This window comes from Podarcis cretensis, assembly GCF_951804945.1.
Source record: "Podarcis cretensis genome assembly, chromosome: 2".
NCBI classification, from domain to species: Eukaryota; Metazoa; Chordata; class Lepidosauria; order Squamata; family Lacertidae; genus Podarcis; species Podarcis cretensis.
The window spans coordinates 25314373-25338972 of record NC_137171.1 but is presented as its reverse complement, the minus strand read 5'-3'; the positions used below and the strand labels follow the sequence as shown (position 1 = coordinate 25338972).

Sequence of the window (24600 nt, the reverse complement as noted above, 5' to 3'; positions counted from 1 at the left end):
TCTGCGGAACCCAGTTCAGCTACTGATTGACTGATTGTGTGACTGCAGTACATTGTTTACTGCTTTCATTTTATGGATCAATGATCTCGTTAGATAGTAAAACCCATGTATAATTGCTGTTTTACAGGTTGTTTTTTAAAATTTGGAATGGATCAATCCATTTTGCGTTACTTTCTATGGGAAAGCACGCCTTGGTTTTGGAATGCTTTGGTTTTGGAATGGACTTCTGGAATGGATTAAGTTTGAGAACCAAGGTACTGCTGTAATAACTACCTTCACTTTCCATTCTAGAAACATTTCTCTGCTTTTTCTGCAGAGGCATGTGAGCGGCATAGTAGTTTCTAAAGCCCGCCAATATCACCTTTATAATATCATGTTCTATATGTTTACAAATATATACAGAGGGCAGCATTGGATTGAGACTATGATTCATTTCATGGGAATGGTCACACTTTGACTGCAATCCTATACATGTTTACATATCTCTCGCTTGGACTACTGCAATGCGCTCTATGTGGGGCTACTTTGAAGGTGACCCAGAAACTACAACTAATCCAGAATGCAGCAGCTAGACTGGTGACTGGGAGCGGCCACCGAGACCACATAACACCGGTCTTGAAAGACCTACAGTGGCTCCCAGTACATTTCTGGGCACAATTCAAAGTGTTGGTGCTGACCTTTAAAGACCCAAATGGCCTTGGCCCAGTATACCTGAAGGCGCATCTCCACCCCCATTGTTCTGCCCAGAAACTGAGATCCAGCTCTGAGGGGCTTCTGGCGGTTCCCTCACCTCGAGAAGCCAAGTTACAGGGAACCAGGCAGAGGGCCTTCTCGGTAGTGGCACCTGCCCTGTGGAACGCCCTCCCATCAGATGTTGAAGAAATAAACAACTACCAGACTTTTAGAAGACATCTGAAGGCAGCCCTGTTTAGGGAAGCTTTTAATGTTTAACAGACTATTGCATTTTAATATTTTGTTGGAAGCCGCCCAGAGTGGGTGGGGCATAAATAATAAATTGTTGTTGTTGTTGTTGTTGTTTAATGGGACTTAATTCTGAACAAACAGGCACAGATAGGATTGTGCTCCATCAATATTATGGAATTCTTGCCTGGCACCACAGCCAGTGAGATGTGGCAGTTGGCTCTTGGCCAGGAAGACCTGGGTTCAAATCCCTGCACTGAGTGACCTTGATCCTTTCAATATTTCTCTCAGCCTAACCTTCCTCAAGCAAAGGTTATTGTGAGGGCATGTGGAAATGTAAAAATTGTATATGTACACAGCCTTGAGCTGCCTGAAGAGAGAGAAAAGCAAGATACCCATGTAATAATTAATAATGCCAACTTATTTGTTAAAAAAAAAAACAATCTCTTTGCTGAGCCCTGCGGTATATAATTGTTGGCTTTGTAGTGAGCAAATAGGAGGTGACCAAGTCAGCTGCTCCACCCCTAATTAATTTTGGATTGGAATAGGTTTGCTTTATAGTGTTGTTATGTCAGTCAGAGACTCTCTTTATTCCTCCAAGGCAAACATGATGAAATGAGTGAGCAGATCTTATCGCAAAGGACTTTAACTGGGATATCTAAATAAAGCATTAGAAATAACAGGCTCAAGAAAAATCGGTCTAAACCGGCCTTGAAGTGGTTTTATTGCCATTAAGCAACTCCTGAAGAATGTTTTGGGAAACAAAAAGTTTCTTGGCCTTCCTTATAGATACAGTTCATCTCTGAGAAGTTAATGTGTTACAGCCTAATGTTTTACAGTCTATACAATTTATTACAGATTAACAGTTTTAAAGTGTTTTGCTGGAACACAGTCCCACCAAAGTGAGATGAATTTATGCCAGGAGTACACCTTTAAGAATATTTTTTTTAAACTCTTCATGTGCTGTATGTGAATGGAAGAATCTCTAGCCTATCTTGAAATGGTCTTCCTGTTTTGTTTCGGTTTTTTTAAAAGAAAGACTGGGCCTACAACAATCCAACACATCCAATGTCCTATCAAGATTATCATGTCATTCACCCAGTTTGAATGGACTAGACACTTAGTCATAAAATGGTCATTCCGCACATAGTCAGGTGTCCAGTTCAGCAGCCTAACTCAGGTATTCAACAGCAAAGTAAAAATAAATAAATATTGAGGCTTTTCATAGATGTAGCCAGCTTCCACGGGATCTTCCCCTGGCTGCCCCTGAGTGCAGGGATTATCTTTGGCTCCAAACTTTGTCTTCTCTAGGCTATGATGCTCCTGGTAGCAGAGATGAAGAATTTGCTGGGACCCCAAAACCAGCAAAGGGCCTACTCCCCCAAGGACCCACCACTGCTCTTACTCGGAATGGAGAACTCAAGGAGGTTCAGGAAAAACTTTCTGATAGGGAGAGCTGTTCGACAGTGGAACGGCCTCCCCCGGGAGGTTGTGGGCTCTCCTGCCCTGGAGGTTTCTAAGCAGAGGTTGGCTGGGCATCTGTCATGGATTCTTGAATTGAGATTCCTGCATTGTAGGGGGTTGGATTAGATGACCCTTCCAACTCTACAATTCTATGATAGGTCACAATAGTATGATGAAAAACCTCTCTTATTTTAAGTTAACAGGGCGCACTGGGATTACTTTGTTTGAAGGGCCCCTATATCCTGGCCCCAGAAGTCCTTGATGTTCCCAACCTCATTTCTACTACAATTGATCACATGTAGGCAATAAACGGAAGCTGTCTGTGGCTCAGTTCATGAAAGTAATCAGAGCCACCCCAAATTATGAACTTAGTCTCTTTGCTGCTTCTGCCTCACGCTTAAATGTGCAGTCCTAGCTAGTGCTGATGCAAAGACTTCATCAGAAACGTTCGGTAGTCTTACCTACATATATACTTATATCATTAATTAAGATCTCACTAGGTAGGAAAAGGGGATGTGGGTGGCGCCGTGGGTTAAACCACAGAGCCTAGAGCTTGCCAACCAGAAGGTCAGCAGTTCAAATACCCGCGACAGGGTGAGCTCCCGTTGCTCAGTCCCTGCTCCTGCCCACCTAGCAGTTCGAAAGCCCATCAAAGTGCAAGTAGATAAATAGGTACCGCTCTGGCGGGAAGGTAAACGACGCTTCCATGCACTGCTCTGCTTTGCCAGAAGCAGCTTAGTCATGCTGGCCACATGACCCAGAAGCTGTACACCGGCTACCTCGGCCAATAAAGTGAGATGAGCGCCACAACCCCAGAGTCATCGGTGACTCGACCTAACAGTCAGGGGGCCCTTTACCTTTAGGTGGGAGAAATTGACTGCTGAATTTACATAATAACAGTGAGAAGGCATAGCTCCCCTTTCTATGTCCTCAAAGTGAAGGATCACCTCTAGAATGACTGAATATTTTATTTAGTTTTATAGAAACCATATTGAAACATGGCTTGTAGGTTTTGTTTGGCAACCTGGATCAGATACCACTGGCAGATTTGAAAAGGCTATGTTCTTCAGAAACAGAGTACGTCAAGAGTATCAAGTGGTCTATCACCATGGAAGGACTAAGTAGAGAACACAAGGAGCTCTTGTAGCACTTGAATCTCTCTGCTTCAGAAGACAACTGTCGTGTTTATTGGAGTTTGCACTCTGTGCAGGAAGCACAGATAAGAGAAAACAATTTGGAAAAGGGCCAGCAATGTTATAAGAAGTGAAAAACAAGCTGCAGGTGGTGACGTCACAAAGCATCCTGAGGAAAACAGAAAAGGGGGGATCTTTGCTTCCAACAAATACTAAATGGATGAAGTTATCTTGCAACTCATTGTTAGCAAACATTCCTTAAGGGAACAGACATCTCTATGCTTCTTTGCAAGCCAACCTGCAAAGTGCATCAGCACAAGTGTCAACAAGTGAGCAACAGGTTGACGTTATTATGACCCATTATGTCCCAATGACAGCCGCTGAAACTTTGGGTGTTTTTCAAACCAGGAACTCGGATCTCTTTGTTCTTACCCATCAAAATCTATTATGAGGGCATTCTTCCAATCACACACCCTGAACTGTTTATGAATTCTTCACTAACTTCCAAGTACACTTCCCATTCAATAAAAAAGAAAAAAAATGGCCATTGTCTAGCTCACTGGTACTTTTTCTTAATGGCAGAATGAGTCAAAGGAAAGAGCAAAGATTCCTGGGCAAGGATGGATCTGTATTGCCCACAAAGGGGTGGGCAGGGGATGCTTGCTCTAGAGACATGGAAAAACCAATAAGCCAGCTGTAAAAGAAGGCAAAAAGGCTTAATTGTCTCAATGAGACTTGTTACAAGTTGAAAGTATCTTTCTTTGATGATTAGACCAATGGTTTATTCAAAACCTAATAAGATGTTAGTTAATTTAACTTTATTATTTGTCCTTTGCTTTGACCTGACCTGGATGTACTGTACTGTAAAACTAAGGTTTGGTGTATAACCTCGGCCAGCATAAGTTGTAGTAGGGAGTTGTAGTTGAGCAAAATATGAAGGGCCACAGGTTCCTCCCCCTCCCATGTAAAGATTAATCATCTCTCAGTACAAAGATTTCAGGCCAAGGCACATTATGTACTCTAGTGATATGCTATGGTCTGCTATTGATGTTTGAGGGGGTCTTGCATGCCAGAGAGGTCTGACTATATCCCACCTGCAATTGGCTATAATGCAGAGGCTCAGTCCCCAAAGTCCCCATTTAGGGCAAGCTGTGGGGCTGTTTTTGCAACTCTGTAGTACTGGACCCTACAATTCAGCTTTCATAAACATTGGTTGGAGTCCATTGTCCTCATCCATAACTCCAGCTATTAGGTATTCTGGCTTGACTTAAAACCAAGTCCAAAAGCAGTCATTCATTATAAATTATTTTACCAAACACTTTGCGTCCCATTAAGAATTGCCACCCTTACAGAAAGAGCATTGTCCCATCAGGAGAGACTCTATAAATCACCGGCAGCTGCTCTGGCACTGCTATTTTTCATAGTAATTAAAATACTTAGAGCTGTTGCAACACCTGTACAACCGCATTCCACAAGTTGCTCAAAAGGTTCCAATTCCATTTTGGATTATTGCTATGGAAACTGCGCCACCCTTTTGCTCCCACATAAATAAAATGAGAGACAGTCCAAATATTGCATTGAAAAGAACATTTATTCATGAACTGTCTGGAGGGGAGGAATGAATAGAGAACAGCTGCCTCGTACCCTTTCCTCTAACACAAAAAAAATATGGAGGACCCTCTCACATTAACCTAAAGTCTAAAACAAACAGGCAGAATACTGTTTTCATACTTTGATCTGTGAAACAACTTATCATGGAATAAATGGATAGCCAATCAGAAAGCTTGGCTTTGAAAAGAACTAGTTGAGATTCATGAAACTGCAGAAAAATCAGTCTGGTTTTCATCGAGAGCAAAAAGCAGCAGAATGAAACTGAAGTGTTGCCCAGGTGTGAAAGGAACTGAATAGTTTCTCCATTATAGGCACCATGAAAGTCAAGATGATTTAATGCATGGTGCCTTGTAGCAACTAGAGAAACCATCAGATGTTTGAAATAAAAATATAATCAAACAACCAGTACAGGCCAGCCTAGTAGAGGTCCTAGTGTTGATTTTCTGATGTCAAAATTCACAGTGGGACAAAATAAGAGCACTGTAAAATTTTATGTGTGTTTATTTCTATCATGTAGGCCTGATGCAATTGCTTAAATGCCACAATCAATTTGCCACAGGACCATTTTTGTTTGTCTGTTGTTGTTTTTTCATTTGGCTAAAAGAGCTACCGTTCTAGAATTTACAACTAATAAATGCCTCTCTTTCTATTGACTTGTATACACTTTTCCACAATTTGCATGTCAAGGTCCCCCAAGCTACCCCTAAAAAATTCACAATTCACACATAATTTTTGTTTAAGGTTTTTGGCATAATTTTGGCCACAACTTTATTAAAAAACATAAATGTGAGTGGTTGCTTAGGCATTGGTTGTGACTATCTGTCCCCATGCCCCGGGACAGAACTGATTTCCAAATTCCAGCGAAAGCCAGTAAGGGAAAACAATATTGGGGAGAGCATGGAGCCGGGCACCAGACCCCCATCCCCCCCCCACATGTTCCTGGGGGCTTGCACGACCCTAAGCCCCATTCAGGGGTATGGACAAAAGAATGGCAAGCCCCTGGATTCCCTTTCCGCAGCAGCATTGGAGGGGCAGGCACCACCAATCCTTACCCCTCCACCAACCAATTTTTTAACCAATGCCTAACCGCAACCTTACAAGTTGTGACGATTTGCTACGCAGTAGGCAAAAACCAAATGGCACCAGCCAATCAGCCAAATGGACAAAATTCCTACGAGGCCCCTGCCCCAAAAGCAGACGACCCCATGACAGGCATAGCAAGGTCAACGCAATAGCCCTAGATTAGGGAGGGTGGGCGAGTGATCCAATGCACACAGCAAAAGAGCCCAGTCAGTGCTGCGTGACTTGATTTTATAACCTTTGGTCCGTCCTCCTAAATGGCAACACCAAAATATGCCCAGTAACCCAACCGCCCAATCACTGCAGATGGTCATCCATACTAACCCGCCCAGCAACAGAGGGGGGGCCTGTCAGACCCCACCGCAACACGTGCTCTCTATGAAGGAGAACATGCTTTCCCATGACACCAGTAGATACAGCAGCAAGCAGGTTTTGCTTGTCCGATAGTTCACAACTATATCTAAAACCGGTAAGCATTCGAAATATACTTTCTGAGAGGTGTGTATATGTTGTACTTCTGCTCAACAGCTGAGAAAAGTTAAACAGCACTGGATACAAACTAAGCGCTCAGTGCTATTTTTTACTAATCTAATTTAAACTGTTTGTTCACACAACAGCCAATTCACCCTACAACCTGAAAAGGAAAAATCAATTTCTCAACAATATAAGGTGCATATGTTTCTGTAGCATAGGTCTGATGCAATAACTAAATGCCACAATAAATGTGTTCATCTTTAAAGTGCCACATTAACTTTTTTAAAAAACAAACACCCAGACTAAAATGGCTGCCTCTTTTGCATTTGCCATTCATGAATGCCTATCCTATTTATCTATTTGCAAATTACATGGATTCATTTTGCAAAAATCACAGCCTAGGCTGTTTACATCTTTTAAGCTTCCTCTTTCTAATGGTGCGCTGTGTAAATGTCTTCAGGAAATATAGAGAAAGTACAGCCTTTCCAGATTCCCGAGAAACGTTTCATTTGCAAAGGGTAAGTATTTAACACTGTGACACAAATTCAAACAGCTTTAATGCCACATTCACTGTATTTACAGAAACAATAAAATAATTACTTGTAAGAAGAGAAACTGAATGTTACCTGCTGCAGCACGCATATGGGAATTCATAGCCCTGGTCTCTGGCATGACAAACAAACTGATTTCCCCCCCTTGTATTTTGCTAGTAGGTACAATCCCTCCCTCTTTCATATTGTTAAACAAACATCACATGCCTGGAAACACTCTGAAAGTATTCATGTAAAAATGATCTGTTCAAGGAGTAGACTTGAAGAGCACCAGTCTGGTCAGCAGGTGAACCCTACAGCTGGGTTCAGATACCTGATGAGTAATAGCCTTGAAGCAGTTAGCCTAATTTTCCCTTCCGCACAATGGAAATAATAACAACAACCTCTGGAGCAAGGAAAATGATAAAGAGACCTAGGCCACCTTAAAAACGTGCAACTCCATTGGAGCACAGACTCAGTTTTATTCATTCAGGTAGCTGAAAGGAAGAAGATACATCACCCACTTGCTTAAGTGAAATGCTGCTACATAAAAACAAGAAGGAAAGCTGGTGACACAAGTTTCAGAACAAGGAAACTATATCATGAAAAAGGTCAGATTACTGTTTAGAGGCACTTTGCATAAGCCAGAGCCCAGAAGTCAGTCCTCCCCCCCCCCCCACCGTGCTCTGCTGCCAGTGTCTATAGCACATGGAATAATAATATATTAACCTTCTGACTTTTCTCTGATGAATAGAGGGACATTCTATTCAATAATAATAATAATAATAATAATAATAATAATAATAATAATAATACCCCGGCCCATCTGACTAGGTTGCCCCAGCCACTCTGGGTGGCTTCCAACATATCTAAAAACATAATTAAACATTTAAAAACTTCTCTAGACAGAGCTGCCTTCAGATGTCTTCTAAAGGTTGTACAGTCATACCTCATGTTACGTTTGCTTCAGGTTCCGCATTTTCAGGTTGCGTCCCACGGTGACCCGGAAGTACCAGAAAGGGTTACTTCCAGGTTTTGCCGCTTGCGCTTGCGCAGATGCGCAAAATGATGTCACACGCATGCGCAGAAGTGGCAAATCACGACCCACGCACGCGCAGACGCAGATTGCGTTCTGCTCATGTTGCGAACGGGCCTCCGGAATGGATCCCATTCACAACCAGAGGTACCACTGTATAGTTATTTATTTCCTTGTTTCAGGGATCACATAACACTATACCCTCCAACATTTCTCCGATGAAAATAGGGACGTCTTAAGGGAAAGCGGGACAGTCCAGGATCAAATCAGAAACCAAGATGGCTTCTGTAAATCCCCATAGAGCCTCTAGCCATGTCAAGCAGCAGCCATTTGACATTGTTATAACCAAAGGTTAGGGGTACAAAATGGAGGGAGGTCTGGCATGTGCTCCTCTGGGGTGAGCACTGACCTGGTGGGGCCACAGGGCTCTAGTCAAGTTCACATACCCAAGGATTGTGTGGCAAGGAGGACGAATTCTTCCCAGTCCTTTGTTGCAGAGCCACAGGATGAGCTTGTAAATGTGCCCAGAAGTTGGGAGAGAGCTGATCCCTCTTGCCTTAGGAAACTTCACTGCCTGGGCTCTCTTTTTATTCGGTTAATTGGGCTGATCTATTGCTTGCAACTTTCTTATTCTATTCTATTTTGAATAAATAGAATCTATTCACCACAGTATGGTTCTCTACAGGTGTGCTGGCAAGACAACCACAAATCTGAACTATTCATCGGTTACGGTTCAGATCCGCTCACAGCTTTTCATCCTTCCTCAGCCCTCCTCATGAAACCAGAGTAAACTGTTTGCACAGCTTTTCATGGACGCCGTAAACCCACCAAATGGAACATTTTGTCCCTATAATCTCAGGTAATGCAGGATTCTTAAGGCATGCAAGAGAGGTTCATTGAGAGACAGCAACTGGACTAGATTCTGAAAATGTTGGAGCAAACTCAAGCTGCAGAGAGAAAGTGCAGAGGGATAGAAGATGGGAAGGAAGAGGAGACGGGTCTCTGAAGTTTGTATTCCCCCTCAGTGGCCAGAAAACAGCTGCTTGCCCTCTCTTCTTTTTTCATATGTTGTATCCTGGCACAGTAGGATGAGCCTCCAGGCAGCTTCCTCCCTTTCTTCCCTTAGCCAGCTCCACTGCAGGCTCACATTAAAAAGCCATGTCAGAGACACGTGTCATGTAAATCCATATAATAAACTTTCCCACACATTTTGCTTACTCACTTGGGGGAAAAGTCCTGCCCCCTTTGGCACTTCACCTGTGCTATGTTTGCAGCCTTCCATGACTTGGAGGGCAAAATTATGAAATGTATACAGTCATACATCATGTTATGTTTGCTTCATGTTACGTTCTTTCAGGTTACGTCCCACAGTGACCTGGAAGTACTGGAAAGGGTTACTTCTGGGTTTTGCCGCTCGCACATGCACAGATGCACAAAATGACGCCGTGCGCATGCGCAGAAGCGGCGAGTCGCAACCCGTGCATGTGCAGATGTGCCACTGTGGGTTGCACTCTTTTCATGTTGCGAACGGGCCTCCAGAATGGATCCCGTTCGCAACCAGAGGTACCACTGTATATTGGAAATGTCAACAAATGTGTGTGTACATTTTCCTGAGGACTTCTTTAAGATAGAAATCCATCCCTTGTCACCTCTCTGCTTTCAGATCCACAATGAAACTAAAATATCTTCATTCATATATACACACACACACACACACACACACACACACACTGATACCTCTGGTTACGAACTTAATTCGTTCTGGAGATCCATTCTTAACCTGAAACTGTTCTTAACCTGAGGTACCACTTTAGCTAATGGGGCCTCCCGCTGCCACCGCCACACAATTTCTGTTCTCATCCTGAGGTAAAGTTCTTAACCCGAGTTACTACTTCCGGGTTAGCAGAGTCTGTAACCGGAAGTGTTTGTAACCCGAGGTGTTTGTAACCTGAGGTACCACTGTATAGCATATGAAAACCTAACAAGCAGGAGCAATGCAAATATATTACACAACAGTACTTCAGACAAAGAAGTTAATTCAATTTTTAAAGTAAACAACCAAACCCCCAAAACATATTAAAAAATGTTTATGAAAAATGCATTGAAACTGTGAGCAGCCTCGCTGAGTTAACTTAAGTAGTAAAATTCACAGTTAAAGGTCTGTAAAACAGCAGGCATAACAATGTAACAGTGAATAATATAACCATCTTAACAGAAACAAACCCATGTCAAGTAACAACTTCAGCACCACTGTCTATACATTCTCAGGCATAACGTCTTCTCTCCTCCTACAATAGGAACAAGGATTCGAACCCGGTTCTCTACAGTTCCAACTGGTTGGTACTTGTTAGTTTTTTGTAGGCTTCCGCCCACAAGGAATGTGTAGGTAAGTCCACTTACTGTGATTGCACAATACTTGAAGGCTTGCCTGGTGCCCCCCCCCCCCTTGTTTTTAATTTATTTGCCTTGTGGGGGGGAAAGACCAAGATTGTGGAACACCTTGTCCTCTGCTGTTCCCACGACCCTTTCACCATTTTTTGTCAGCTGGTGGAGACTTTCCTACACCAGCAGACTTTTGCTGAACTGCTTTAGGTAAGGGTCTGCACTGATGACTATTTCGATCTGTCCTGCCTGCCTGTACTTTATTGATACATTTCATTGTGGTTTTAATTTTCACAAGCTGCCTTGCACGGGGTGTACGCCTCCGAAAGTGTCGGCGCCAGAAGATGGGGCTAATGTTTGAAAGACCTTTGGCTTAGACAAGCAGAAGAACTGAATACTATTAGCAGAAGTGCTCTCTGCCAGCTTCAGCAGCAAGTGAATAAGGTTGTCAGAGATGGATTCTTGAATGTCTAGGCTTCAGGCATGATCAGGTGATAAAAACCACTCCTAAGACAGGCAGAGACTATCAGGTTCATGTTCACTCAGAACCTGTTGTTCAGATGTGAAAGGGGATAACATGTTCAACTGATTATAGGTTTGGATCAGTGGCATTTGTTACAAAGTTGTTGCCACCGCTCATTTCAAATTTATTGTTTCAAAGTTTAAATGAATGGGGGGCAGGGAATCCCCTGTATTCGTCATTGCTCTGAAAAATTTGGCTAAGCCTTAAAATGTCTTCCAAAATAAGCAATTTTGCATGCCCACGTGTCCACTCCATATACCTATGATGAGTCAGGCAGGCTTATTTAATACCTATTTTAAAAATCCTTACGATGGCCACTTTAATCCAAGATTTCACTTGAGAGGACTGTGAGACTGTGGGGATGGCTGTAATATATAACAAATTTTAACTTGGCTTCGTTTTATTTTTCTCTCTCAGTGTAACAGGTAACCAAAACAAAACAAAACAAACCCCACATGCACAACTTAAGAAAGGTCTCAAGACAGAGGGAAACAAACTGTTTCTTCCCTTGATCCAAATAACTATCTTCCTGTCATTTTCCTTCCGAAGGGAAGGAAAAGGCACTGCCATTTATTTGTCTTTCATTCAAACTGTGTTCCTTTTTCTCAAGGAAGGAAGAAAACATGGATTGGTAAAAGAGCTATAGGTATAATTGGCCTCCTTTTGATACCAGAGGTTAACAACAACAACAACAACAACAACAACAACAACAACAACAACTAACCAGGTGACCTTTAAATGATGAACAGATGATGGTTATTACTGACAACCCCTGCCTTGTCTGTGATTCCATATGCATCTGAGCTCATTCTCCAACCTTCTAACAGCTATTTGCAGGCTCTAGAACTTTGTGCCCAAAGAAGGTCCATTTCTAATTATTTGCTGCCTAATACTTTTTTTAAGAAAAGGTCAGGCCTTTTGCCCTTAAGCTTATGTCAAAATCGATTTTAGTTGGTTGTTTTGATTGATGTTTTGCCAGTCTCCTTTTAACTATTTTTATTCTGTACTATATTGTCATTTTATGATATTTTGTGGGTTTCCTGTTGTTGTTTTCCTCCTCGGCTATTATTTTCAGGCAGGGTAGAATTCAAGTTCAGCAGATAACTATGAGTAAGTCCCATTTGTTGAATTGGTCTCTTTGTCCACCTCTCCTTAAGCTACAACATGCATGAAAAATCACTGCTACTTTAGCTCAGGAGTCAAGTGCGCCATTCAAGGATAACAGCATCATGTGGCCACACACATCCCATGGCGTTTGGTTTTCTCTCCATATCCAAGGACTCACTGATCTCATTAAATAAAACTCCCAGCTCACATCTCCTATTCATTATTCTGTTATAGCAGCCTTGTAAACAATGGGTTTGATTGCCTTTTCTATCTGCGCAATTTTATTATCAGTCAGTCGAAACTTGGTGTGTACACACTGTGGATTGTGAAGGGGTGAAATGCTATTGACATTTAACACCTAAAATCTAATGTCAATTTGCTTTCTATTTGTGCCAAGTGTAGGCGTTGGCATTCATTTTGTCCAAATCATTTATCAGCCTACAGCCTCTAGCAAAGATTAACACCTGGGAAAGGATAACTGTATTAATGCACAAATATTATCAATTCAGTTCTGTGGTCAAAGGCTTGGTAGATGCAGCCACAAAGGGATAAAGATGTAGCATAGTCTCAGGTAAACAGTGTCAACAGCTAAAAAAACCAAGAAGGGGTGAAGGATGGAACATTTTACATGTTCAGTGAGATGGAACGGCTTTCCATTGAGTTGCATAATAGGCTATTTCTGTTCAACAGCTTTGGAAAAAGATTAGCACAAACAACACCAATATATCTAGACACTACTGAGGTCTTTGTATAAATTAATTAGATCCTAACCTTTCATATTGCTTGTGTTCCTATTTTTACACGCGTTATTTTTAAACTGTGTGTCAATTTGAGTTTCTTTACAGACTTATTTGCATGACCACTTTGCCGTTTACATTCTGTTGGCGGTGAGCTTTTTTTAGCTTAATTTCCCAGTAAAATATCAAGGCCCAATCCAGCCACAAAAAAGTCAACAGATCTTAGTAGTGCTGTACTTTGGGAAGGAACGGTACTTCAGTTCAGAAGTGGGAGACTTGTTGGACTCCATCACCAATCAGCCCCAGCCCTCATGGCCAATGGTCAGGGATACCACAACATCTGGAGAGCCACAGGGTCCCCACACTAACTATACAACGGCAGTGCTAATTTGAATGAAGACACGCAGGTGACAGAATTAATTCTGATATTACTGAAACTGCATGTTTAAATGCATAATGTTAAAACAGTGTGCAAAAGCTTACCCATGAAAAGCCTAGCAAAAAAGGAAGAAGGGTATTTTTGATTTGCAGGAGCAAATCCTTCTTCCTCATTCTAAAGTGGTGGAGGCCCAAGAAGTTTGCATCACAGTGGTACCTCAGGTTACAGATGCTTCAGGTTACAGACTCCGCTAACCCAGAAATAGTACCTCGGGTTAAGAACTTTGCTTCAGGATGAGAACAGAAATCGTACGGCGGCGTGGCGGCAGCAGGATGCCCCATTAGCTAAAGTGGTACCTCAGGTGAAGAAGAGTTTCAGGTTAAGAATGGACCTCCAGAACGAATTAAGTTCTTAACCAGAGGTACCACTGTACATTATTATTTTTCTTAACAAATACATTGGCCTTTCGAATCAAAGCCCACGACAGGGAAAGATCATAGCAGATTTTGTTTCTGAAACAACTGCACCTTTGTTTCATTGAATTTTAAATAATGCATACATGCTTTACCAAGAAACTTCTGGGAACTTTTGCTCTCATATAGGTGAAGCAGCATTCTCTAACCAAATATTGCAACATATTAGGCAAGGCTATGTCCTCAGATGCCCCCCCCCCAAAAAAAAAACACATTGGCATAAGAATGTATAAAGTAACATTCACTCCTCTGGAGCTATAACACAGGCTCCATTTAATTCTATCAACAAATAAGCAGGATGTTTAGCTACTCCCGATCTATACCCTGACAGATTTTAGGAGTAGGCGCTATCCTTTCAGCACCATAATAGCAAGCAAGCCATGATAAACACAACATCGATAAATACATTATTATGTGCAGATCTCTTTAGAGCCTGGAAAAGAGAGGCCTTCACAGTTGGAGAATGAAAGCTTATCACATGCTGAGAAGCTGATGAGCAACAGTGAATCTAAAAACATTGTTTCATCCTCAGCAATCCTTTTAGCCTAAATAGCTAAAAGACAAAAAGGAAAAAAACTCAAGAAACCCCGAGCAAATTAAAATGTTTTCACCTGATACCCGAAAGAAGAAATATGGACAGTGTCCTTACTTGGGACAAAAATGATCAAACCTTGAAAGACTGAATAATAATAATAATTTATTACTTATACCCCGCCCATCTGGCCAGGCCTCCCCAGCCACTCTGGGTGGCTTCCAACAGAATATTAAAAACACAATCAAACATCAGTCATTAAAAACTTACCTAAACAGGGCTGCCTTCAGATGTCTTCTAAAAGTCAGATAGTTGTTTATTTCCTTGACATCTGATAAGAGGGCATTCCACAGGGCAGGTGCCACTACCGAGAAGGCCCTATGCCTGGTTCCCTGTAACCTCAGTTCTTGTAGTGAGGGAGCAGCCATAAGGCTCTTGGAGCTGGACCTCAGTGTCTGGGCTGAACAATGGGGGTGGAGACGCTCCTTCAGGGAGAGGGCCATAGGTGATCATAATACAGTAAAAGTATTCTGGATCAAACCAAAGGCCCATATAGCATCCTTTTTATCAGAATGTCCAATCAGATGCCTGTGTGAAACCATAGCTCACGGGCAGAGAATCTGCCCTGCATACAGGAGATCCTAGGAGAGACTCCATGTGTGGAATCCTGCTAGTCACTGTAGACAATACTGAGATAGATAGACCAAAGGCCTAAATTCCTATGAACCACAACTGAAAAGGTCCCCTCTCTGCCTTACTCCAGATGGAGGGGCTGGTAGGGAGTAGGGACACCAAGCAGGGTCTCTGAGGTTGATCTCAATAACAGCAGATTCACATGGGAAGAAGCAGATGTTAAGGTATCCTGCTTCCAACCTGCTTAGGTTAAAAAAAGTCCAGTGTTCTTAATTTTGTCCGGAAATGGACTGGCAGATGAGGTAGCTGTTCCAAAACTAGAGTGACATGCGCCAAACACTTGGGCCCAGTTTATTATTGTGCTGACATATTCTAACATTTCCAGTCTTCAGAGACAGTCCTATATACAACACGCCCTGAAATAATCTAAACAAGAAGCTCCCTGAGCACAGATAACAGAGGCCTGGCAATTTATGTCTTTGAAGGATTTCAACTGGCACACCTGTCGCAACTGGCGAAAAATACTTCAAGCTATCAAAGCCACTAGGTATCTTGAAGCTGAGATATCTTTCTTTTCAGTAGCAGCACCTCCATATTAATATGGTCATTCTAGCCTTCAGAGCTAATCCACATTGTATAAATGTTATTCATTAACATGAATGGGGAGCCACTTTTCCATCGGTATATACTCAGCTTCAGTATAGACCAGGTGGGTGGATAGTGATTTCTTACTTATTGAAATTAAATGCCATAGATAAGAAGAAATGAGAATAGCTAGGAAGGAGTTTTCCAATGAAAAGCATGGACTAACTAAAAATATTAATATGAGCATCACCCGGCTCAAAATATAAATTATGTTCATATGAATGAGCTTTATTAAACTGATGTGATTGTTATGGTAAGGTAAACATCTGCAATCAAGGAGACTAAATTGCACAAAGCAGGTTGGTCTAATCTGTGTTTAATCTTCCCATTTTCCATTGCCTTGTTTCAAGCTCTGAGTGAAATGTGTTTGACAAGCTTCACTGACAGATGTTGCAGGGGATCTTTTTTAACAATCGGTTGCCCTATTTGCAGTATCTGGTATCAAGAGGAAATTTTCCACTAAGTTAACTAGCCATGTTCACTTATTTGCATTGCTCTGCAATTGTATGTGTGTGATGTATATCTGCTTTCTATTTGTGGAAGCATAAGTTGATCTGCGGTGAGAAAGAGGCTGCTAAGAAGATGGCCCTGCTTTTCAACAGAGGCTTTGCTGATAGGGTATTTTGTCCAAACTTTAGGGAACTTAATGAAATATTGACAACCCTGTGGCTCAGGGCCAAAGCAGGTGTGGCATTTGTATTTTCACAACAGCCCTATGAGGTTGATTAGACATAGAGATAATGACTGGCCCAAGATCACTCAGTGAACTTCATGACAGTGTAGGGATTTGAACCTCAGCCCCTACAGTCCTAGCCTGATCTATCCACAACACTACAGCGCAGGTGGCACTGTGGTCTAAACCACAGAGCCTAGGGCTTGCCATTCAGAAGGACGCAGTTCAAATCCCCATGACGGGGTGAGCTCCCGTTGCTCGGTCCCAGCTCCTGCCAACCTAGCAGTTCGAAAGCACATCAAAGTGGTACCGCTCTGGCGGGAAAGTAAATGGTGTTTCCGTGCATTGCTCTAGTTTGCCAGAAGCGGCTTAGTCATGCTGGCCACATGACCCGGAAGCTGTACGCTGGCTCCCTCAGCCAGTAAAGTGAGATGAGCACCGCAACCCCAGAGTCGTTCGTGACTGGACCTAACGGTCAGGGGTCCCTTTACCTTTACACTGGCTTTACTGTGTGATTTGTGAGCAAGTTTGTTCTGAGCAGATTTGTGAATGACCTCAGAATTTCAGATCTAAAAGCCATTCCACATCTTCCATTAGATGCCATGCATACAATTTGCTACATGCTTCTATAAAAATGCAATGTATTAGCATGGCAAAGAAGCTTTCCCCCTCACCCCCAACATGCATTATGCAGGCTCAAATGTTAGAGATCTGCAGTTGGCTGTGGTTCTACAGAAGTGCCCACTCAGTAGCCCATATTGACTTCACTGATAACAGATGGAGGTGGCCCCAGCTTTAGGGGGTGTAGTCATACCTGCCCAGTGTTGCTGTGGGTGGCGGTGTACACCGAAACCACAACCACTACTTCTTTATTGTGTTGGAGGGCATGGAGAAGGCATGGAAACCTCATCGAGAGGAGGATATCGAAACACATTTTCAGTAACCACACCCTCTCTTGTGGGCTGAAGATCTAGAATATATCTGGATTAAAAGCAGCTTATTGAGGATGACTGCAAAGAATTCTGCATTGTGTATGTCAAATAAACTACTGCTTTGTGCTCTAAATGGGTAAGTGGGTACACTGTCAGCGTTTGTTTATTTTAATGAGAGCGAACGCTTTCAGCAGAAGCTTCTTTTGCTGCAAAATATTCCGATCAGCTCTGCCACAGCAACAGGAGCAAAACTGGCACAGCTATGATAATGGAATTTTTGCCCGAGGGAAAGAGCAGCAGCAAGGAATAGATCCCTCCTCTATCAGACTAAATGAGAAAGGCAAGACAGTATGTGATTTCTATGATAATGAGTAAATCCCTTAAAAATCCCTTTGACTGTCCACAGCACAGCCAGCTGTTGTATCTCAATCTCTCGACCCCTTAACAAGGCTGATTTGGATCATGCATTGCGGGTGCCTCTATAAATTATTAAGTATAAAAAAGCAAAGTAATCATAAAATCCTACCAACCTTAACAATATTTTTTCCACCAGTTAAAGGGATGACCTCAACAAATGTTGCAGCTGCGTATTCTCCATTCATTTTAAGGAACTTCAGTGCATGGATAGCTCAGTTGGTCGCAGCGTGGTTTTAATAATGCCAAGGTCATTGGTTCAATCCCTGTATGGGACAGTTACATGGCAGGGGGTTAGACTAGATGGTCCTCAGGATCCCTTCCAACTTTACAATTCTATGATTTCATGTCAAGTCCTGCGGGAGCCCCATTTCCAGAACGTAAGCTGTGATTCAGGATTTCAAAGCCCCAAAGACCAAGTCTATTGACAAGAATTGCAACAATTTAGAACCATTTTTCAGTTGACTTTAATTTTAATTTGCATAGCGAATAAACACCATCAGTGCATGACATCTACTGAACTATCATTATTGCACAATTACTTTGAAAGAAAGCAAGTAAGTACAATAGACTAATAGATAACACGCCAAATATTTCATTTCATTTTTCTCCCTGCACCCCCCTCTCTTTTTTCTTTTGCTGGAATGGTTGCATAAGAATTATCTTTTACTGGCAGCCAGTAATTTCACTAGAAGTTAGAATTCTCTGTTACTATCAAGTGTCAGATGATTCTGTTCATAAATTATGTGATGGAGCCTTCTACTTTTCCCCCTCCCTCAAAAAATGACATTTTTGATCAAGAATGATTATTTCCTCTAGAGGAAAGATTGCTTGTGACTACATCAAGATGACTGTTTTAAGTTGAGCATCTTGTCAGGAAAGCTTCATTTGAAGAGGGCAAGAAAGAGTTTAAAACTTGAAAAATAATATCAAGATAGTTTCGTTTTCTCATATTCACCAGAACACATGGTGGGGAATTGTTCTTCACCAGAGAATGAAGACATATGGCAGACTCCCACATCTAAGTCCAGAGAAGAGAATTCACCCCCTAAAAGAAGCTTCTGTATACAAATGGCATCCCAGATCAGGTCTGGTCAAGTGGTAATCTCTTACCTACATGCCAGATCCAGCCTACTTACCACAGTGTGATAAAAACATGGCAACAAGCTATTGAAAATAAAAGGCCAGAGCGGGACTGCATTGTTTCCAAAACTGAGAACGTTTTGGCACCTCAGCCTTACAAGCACCATTTTCCAAACTCAGCATTCATGTCGGTGCTATTAAATGTGAGAAAGGACGTTTGGTGTTTGACCTTATATAGCCTTCCTAGAGATCATTTCGCAAGCCATCTGTTTCATGAGGCAGCAACTGTTCATCAAATCACGAGCATTCAAATTGCTAAATATACCCCCAGGCAGACAAGCAAGTGTGAAATCCCACTCTTTTGGCATGGACTGTTCCGCCTACGGCTCATCTATTAAGAAGTGCTCCAGAGGCTACTTTTTATTGACAATCACTGGTTTTTATAGACTTTGGGTTAACAGCTGGTCAAAGCACTTTCACCTAGATACTTCTTGGAAGTGACATTGCTACGGATCTCAACAGCCCTAGAGACACATCCTCAAAAGTAAGACCCACTGAATTCAATGGGTTCCACCTAACTGGGTTCAGAAATGTGGTCTATGGTGCATGTTGATGAAAAGGATGGGACAGTTGAAACTGCTTTTAAACATTTCTGTTCGCATCCAAAGTGTGAACTTTAACCCAGAGGAGATCACAAATGTGACACAATCTCTGCTCAGATCACTTGGGAGGTGAAACCAGTCTAGTCTATGCAGACTCCTGAGATGATAGAGTGGACTGGAGTACAGATGGAGAAAGTTGTTTTTATTACTTTCCCACTATTCGGCTTGCTACAAGATGGGAGAGGAGGAGGCCAACCAATCAGGGAGAAATGTCCTATCCCAGTTTGTTCTTTTGCTGCACTAGTTTCTTATTTTTTCCCTTTAAAAAAAATGAAGAATGTTAAAAAGTGATTCCACCCCCCACCACCACCACTACCTGAACTGATCCAGTCAATTTTATCACCTCAGCACTCTTATTTCGCCACTCAATTAGCACCTCATTCTGCTGAATGTAAATCCCAGATCACGGATAGGAAAAAGAGGAAAGGTCAACAGCAGAAAATGTTAAGTTGGCCCAAACCCATTTTCTGGAAGTAAGCACCACTGAAACCAGTGCAATCTGCTTCTGAGGAGATTTCTATAAGCTTGCCCTGTCTGCAGTGGAAAATGTGAATGAAGTGAAACTGTGGTGGCCCAGGAAAGAGATTGTCCATGAAGAAACAAAAAGGACTTAGAAGGTCAAGCCTACCTAAAAGTCTCTAGCTTCAAAGCAGGGCTGCTCTAAGCCATTTTGCAGCCTGAAGCACTGCAGAGAATGGTGTCCTCCCCACGCCCAGGACAGAGTCACACTGTATAGTAGCTCTAAGCATGCACAGAATTGGCTTTAAATATTTTCTTTCAGAAAAGTAGGTAGAAGAGAAATGATTTTCACTGCTGCCCTGAATCTTTTCATAGAAAGTGGAGTGCTAACAGTCATAAAAGAGTAGAATAGGAACCCATCTAAGGCACTAATGAATGATAGGAGTATGATACCATCTTTAACTTAAGTCACGTTTAATTTATCCAACAACTCACCTAGAATACAGATTGATGGTTGAGCTATATTAATTGACTTTTAAGAGTTCTAAAGAGTTGGAGAAAAGCTCGCTGTTAACAGTTACTTTAATTTTGATGGAAAAATTACTTTCAAAATTACCCCTGTGGGTTTTATTTGTGAATTCATAGTAGATTTATCCAAATCCATCCTTGGCATAAAGCTTCAGCCGTCATTGTCACAGCAGGCAAGTTCTTATCAGTAGAACTCATCTTCTGTGTTGCTCACGCTCAAAACAGAAAGAATGCACGAGGAGAAAGGCGTTTTTGCCCCACTTTGCCCAAAATCATGCTGATTACCATGTTAGCTTGTAGTTGTACTTGACCTCCTTAGCTGCCAAGTGATGACCTACAAAGAACTTTTCTTATTTTCCCACACCAACAGTAATTACCCAGGAGGGAACAAATGGGAGTGAAAATCCTGAAACCTAATGGGCTTTTCAAACTTAACAACAACTGTTGAAGACATTGCTTTAAATGGGCAGATAGCTTTTTGTTCAGTTTTCCCCTCCTTCTGACCTACAGAGCTATTCAAGTTTGAAATGCATGTTTAAGAAGAGAGGTGCTGAGGCTAAGGCCTGTCCAAAAACCCTTTCCTCTATAACCCAGAAGCCCCAACCACCACACCACCGGCAGCAGGGATGGTCCACCCATGAGGAAAGGTGAGGAGACCAACTCAGGCAGCAGGATCCACAGAGGCATCAGATTCCAGTGTATAGCTTTACTCCCCGCCCCTTTGTTCCTGAGGTAGATCTTCACTCACCCCTTCCCTGGTGGAGAGAGGATGCCATTTTGTGGTTTGCCTCAGGTGCCAAAATATATTAAGCTGGCCCTGTGCCTGAGGTAATATGTCCCACTAATGGCTCCCAACACAGATCCAGGTTGGAAGGAGACCAGTAGCAATGCATCTGCTTTGTAGGAACTTCCCTTTTTCACTGAGAGCATATGTGAAAATTGGATGTTCCAGGAGGCGTTGTTACTGCTCTCCCTAGCTTTGGTTTTGGCTGTGTCTTTGGCTGACCCAAAGCCAAGTTGGAAGCCGCCGACGCTGAGGCCAGATTGTGATCTCCTGCTCCCTGTGGCCACCCAAGATGGGTCACCTCAGGTCACTTCACTGGTACACCAGCAATGTTATGGCAGCAAGCTGGCCTAGGGGCTGCAGGGCAGGCCACATGGTACACCTTTCTAGTCATTGTCCATGCCTCAGAATTTGCCGTCTGAGGAAGCTGCATCACTTTGCCTCATGGTAGGACTGGCCTTGCTCAGGTGACAAAAGACCTCTGGCCAGCCATTCATAGAAGGCAGGAGAAGGCAGGCAAAATTAGAATTAGGCCTCATCTGCACTATAAAGTAGTATCATACCACTTTAAAGAGACATTGCTCCTCCCTGTTAAGTATCCCGGGAACTATGGTTTGTTAATAGTGCTGAGTGTCATGAGGAGCCCTTATTCCTCTCACAGTTACAATTCTCAGACTTCTCTGGGAAGAGGGATGGAGAATCAAGAATTGTAACTCTGAGGAATAGGGATCTCCACTAACTCTCCACAAATATTTCTCGAGGAGAGTTTCTGCTCTGAGGCTTGCCTGTGTGGCTTTGTTAACTGTCCTGTCCACTCCTCAGTGAGAAAGAAAGAAAGAAAGAAAGAAAGAAAGAAAGAAAGAAAGAAAGAAAACATTAGGCGCCCATTGCAATGGAACATTTTTCCCCATGGAAAAATACCTACAGAGGAACACATATGGAAAATGTTATCATTGCCATTAGGATCTCACTCACTTGAAGCCCTTGTTTTAACATCACATCACATTCTCTATGATTGCTTTCATTGCATTAGATTAGATTTCCTGCTTGCTCCTGATTATGAACCTTTCAAAAACCCATGTGGATTTCATATTCAAGCAGTTCTCAACTGATTTACTCCAAGAGTATCTGTGCATAGAGGAAACACATTCCTTCAGAATCAATCCTATGTATTTAAGAGGCATGTTTTCAGTATGCGTCTGTTTCCCACCATAAAATGTCCACGATTACAACAACTTCCTTGTGAGAGCAAAGTCGATTTGCAGGTGAGAGAGATCCTCCTAATGGCAAGAGCTCAACTTCAGAGCTTTCAACCAGCTTGCTCCAAGAGACAAATCACTACAGATGCCAAGTAAATCAAATCAACAACACCCTCCAAAACCTTTTCATGTCAGTCAAGGTGCTTGCCCTTTTCTCTGCTCTAAAACATTGCCTTCGTTTCCCTGGGAGAATATTGGCACAGTTTTGATGTTCTACTGTTTCTTTGTAGAGAATGCCACTCAGGAAAACACTAGTATCGGCGTCAAATTTATAGATGTAACGGGAACAGTGATATCAAATATGAAGCCACTTACCATTGTCCCTTTGCTACCTCCATGCCTGCAATCACGAAACTGTAAAAGAAAACAAGGGTTGCATTAAGGATCAGACATCTCCAAAGCCACAGCCTCCAAAGTCCCCAGTTAAACATTTACCCCAATTTGCAGCTGTAATCTAGCTCCAGGAATCTGCTTAGGTCGCTCCTGGCATCTTGAGAATCAGGTGACAGGCCGCCATGCCCACCCCATTAAAAAAAAGTGTGCTGAAATATTCACAAAAGTCACTGGAGCACATTCAGGCTAGGATTTCAACAACTCTGAAAAAGAGAAAGATTTCCTGGGTCAAGAAAAACAAAAATCCAACCACCATTCATAATACAAATACCTGGTTTGGTGTTACCTATTGAAAAGTCACTAAAGGGAAAAGTCATCGCAAAAGAGCTCTCTTTTTGATCCTCTTTCTTTCCTCTGTTTGCCCTAAGTTGGAGTGGAAATTTCCAGAGCAGGCAAAAGGAAGGGGTTAAGCTACTATTAAGGAGGTGGGTGGTGCATTAAATGGAACAGTTAATCAGTGCCAGGGCGGCTCCAGAAGGGGGAACACAATAACCTTCAGACACTCCATACATACCTCCAGTGCTTTTTTTTCTGGGGGGTACGCAGGGGTATGCATACCGCTAAACATTTTGTGAACCTTTGTACTTTTGTCCATTAATTGTATTTATTTCCCCCGACTTTAACTATAAAATGGTGATTTCCTTGAGTCAAAATGAGAGTACCCCTAAACATTTAAAAAAAGCACTGCATACCTGCTAAAAAAAATTTTTTTTCCCAACATGCTAAGAGCATTTTAAGCACGTTTTGTGTTTATGGCTCATTAATGGTGAACCACAGCTATGGTGTGAAGTGATATATAAATCTTCAAAATACAGTCAAACCTTGGCTGTCGAACGTACTGTAAGCCCATTCAGCTTCCGAAATGTTTGACAAATGAGGGACGGCTTCCAATTGGCTGCAGGAGCTTCCTGCAGGAGCTGCGTCGGATGTTCAACTTCCAAAAAATGTTTAAAAACCGGAACACTTACTTCCAGGTTTTCAGTGTTCAGGAGCCACAATGGTCCAAAATGGACGCATTTAGGTACCGAGGTTTGACTGTAAATAAAAAAATAACATAATTAGAAACTCATAAAAGTATTTACAATATTTCCACCAAACAGGTTTTAAAACATATGCTTATAGAGATTTTTTTTTATCCAGACAGACATTCCCAGACAGCTGATCCCAGCCATGCCTACTGATGGATTTATGGAAAAGCAGAATAATATTTTACATTGCTTTTGCAAATAAAGGTAAATGTAAAAAGGACCCCTGACAGTTAAATCCAGTTGCGAACTACTCTGGGGTTGCGGCGCTCATCTTGCTTTACTGGCTGAGGGAGCCGACGTTTGTCCGCAGACAGTTTTTCCAGGTCCTGTGGCCAGCATGACTAAGCCGCTTCTGGCGAACCAGAGCAGCACACAGAAACACTGTTTACCTTCCCACCAGAGCAGTACCTATTTATCTACTTGCACTTTTGGTGTGCTTTTGAACTGCTAGGTTGGCAGAAGCTGGGACCGAGCAATGGGAGGTCACCCCATCGCGGGGATTCGAACCACTGACCTTCCGATCGGCAAGTCCTAGGCTCAGTGGTTTAGACCACAGTGCCACCCGCGTCCCCATTGCTTTTGTAGGTTCTTGTTACTACTGTATATGTTTCCTGACATGGCAAAACTCTTGGTGTGCATCACATTTTTCCCAACCCTCTCTTGACCTCCTAGTTACTTCTTTGCTCCAAATTGCACATAACGCACAAACCCCCATTCATGCTCTT

The 24600-nt window shown here is 42.4% G+C and overlaps 1 protein-coding gene across 2 annotated transcripts in view; it reads right to left on the bottom strand.

Moving 5' to 3' along the window:
• KCNJ16 (potassium inwardly rectifying channel subfamily J member 16) overlaps positions 1-22850 on the bottom strand; it is a 50096-nt gene extending 27246 nt beyond the window's left edge. The window contains exon 1 of one of the 2 annotated variants that reach the window (XM_079965573.1): positions 22770-22850. The gene's annotated coding sequence lies outside the window, so the exon portion shown is untranslated. Of the gene's footprint in view, positions 1-7309; positions 7377-22769 lie in introns of those variants that run through there. The other variant, XM_079965574.1, reaches the window with a different exon arrangement.
• Between the last annotated feature and the right edge of the window lie 1750 nt (positions 22851-24600).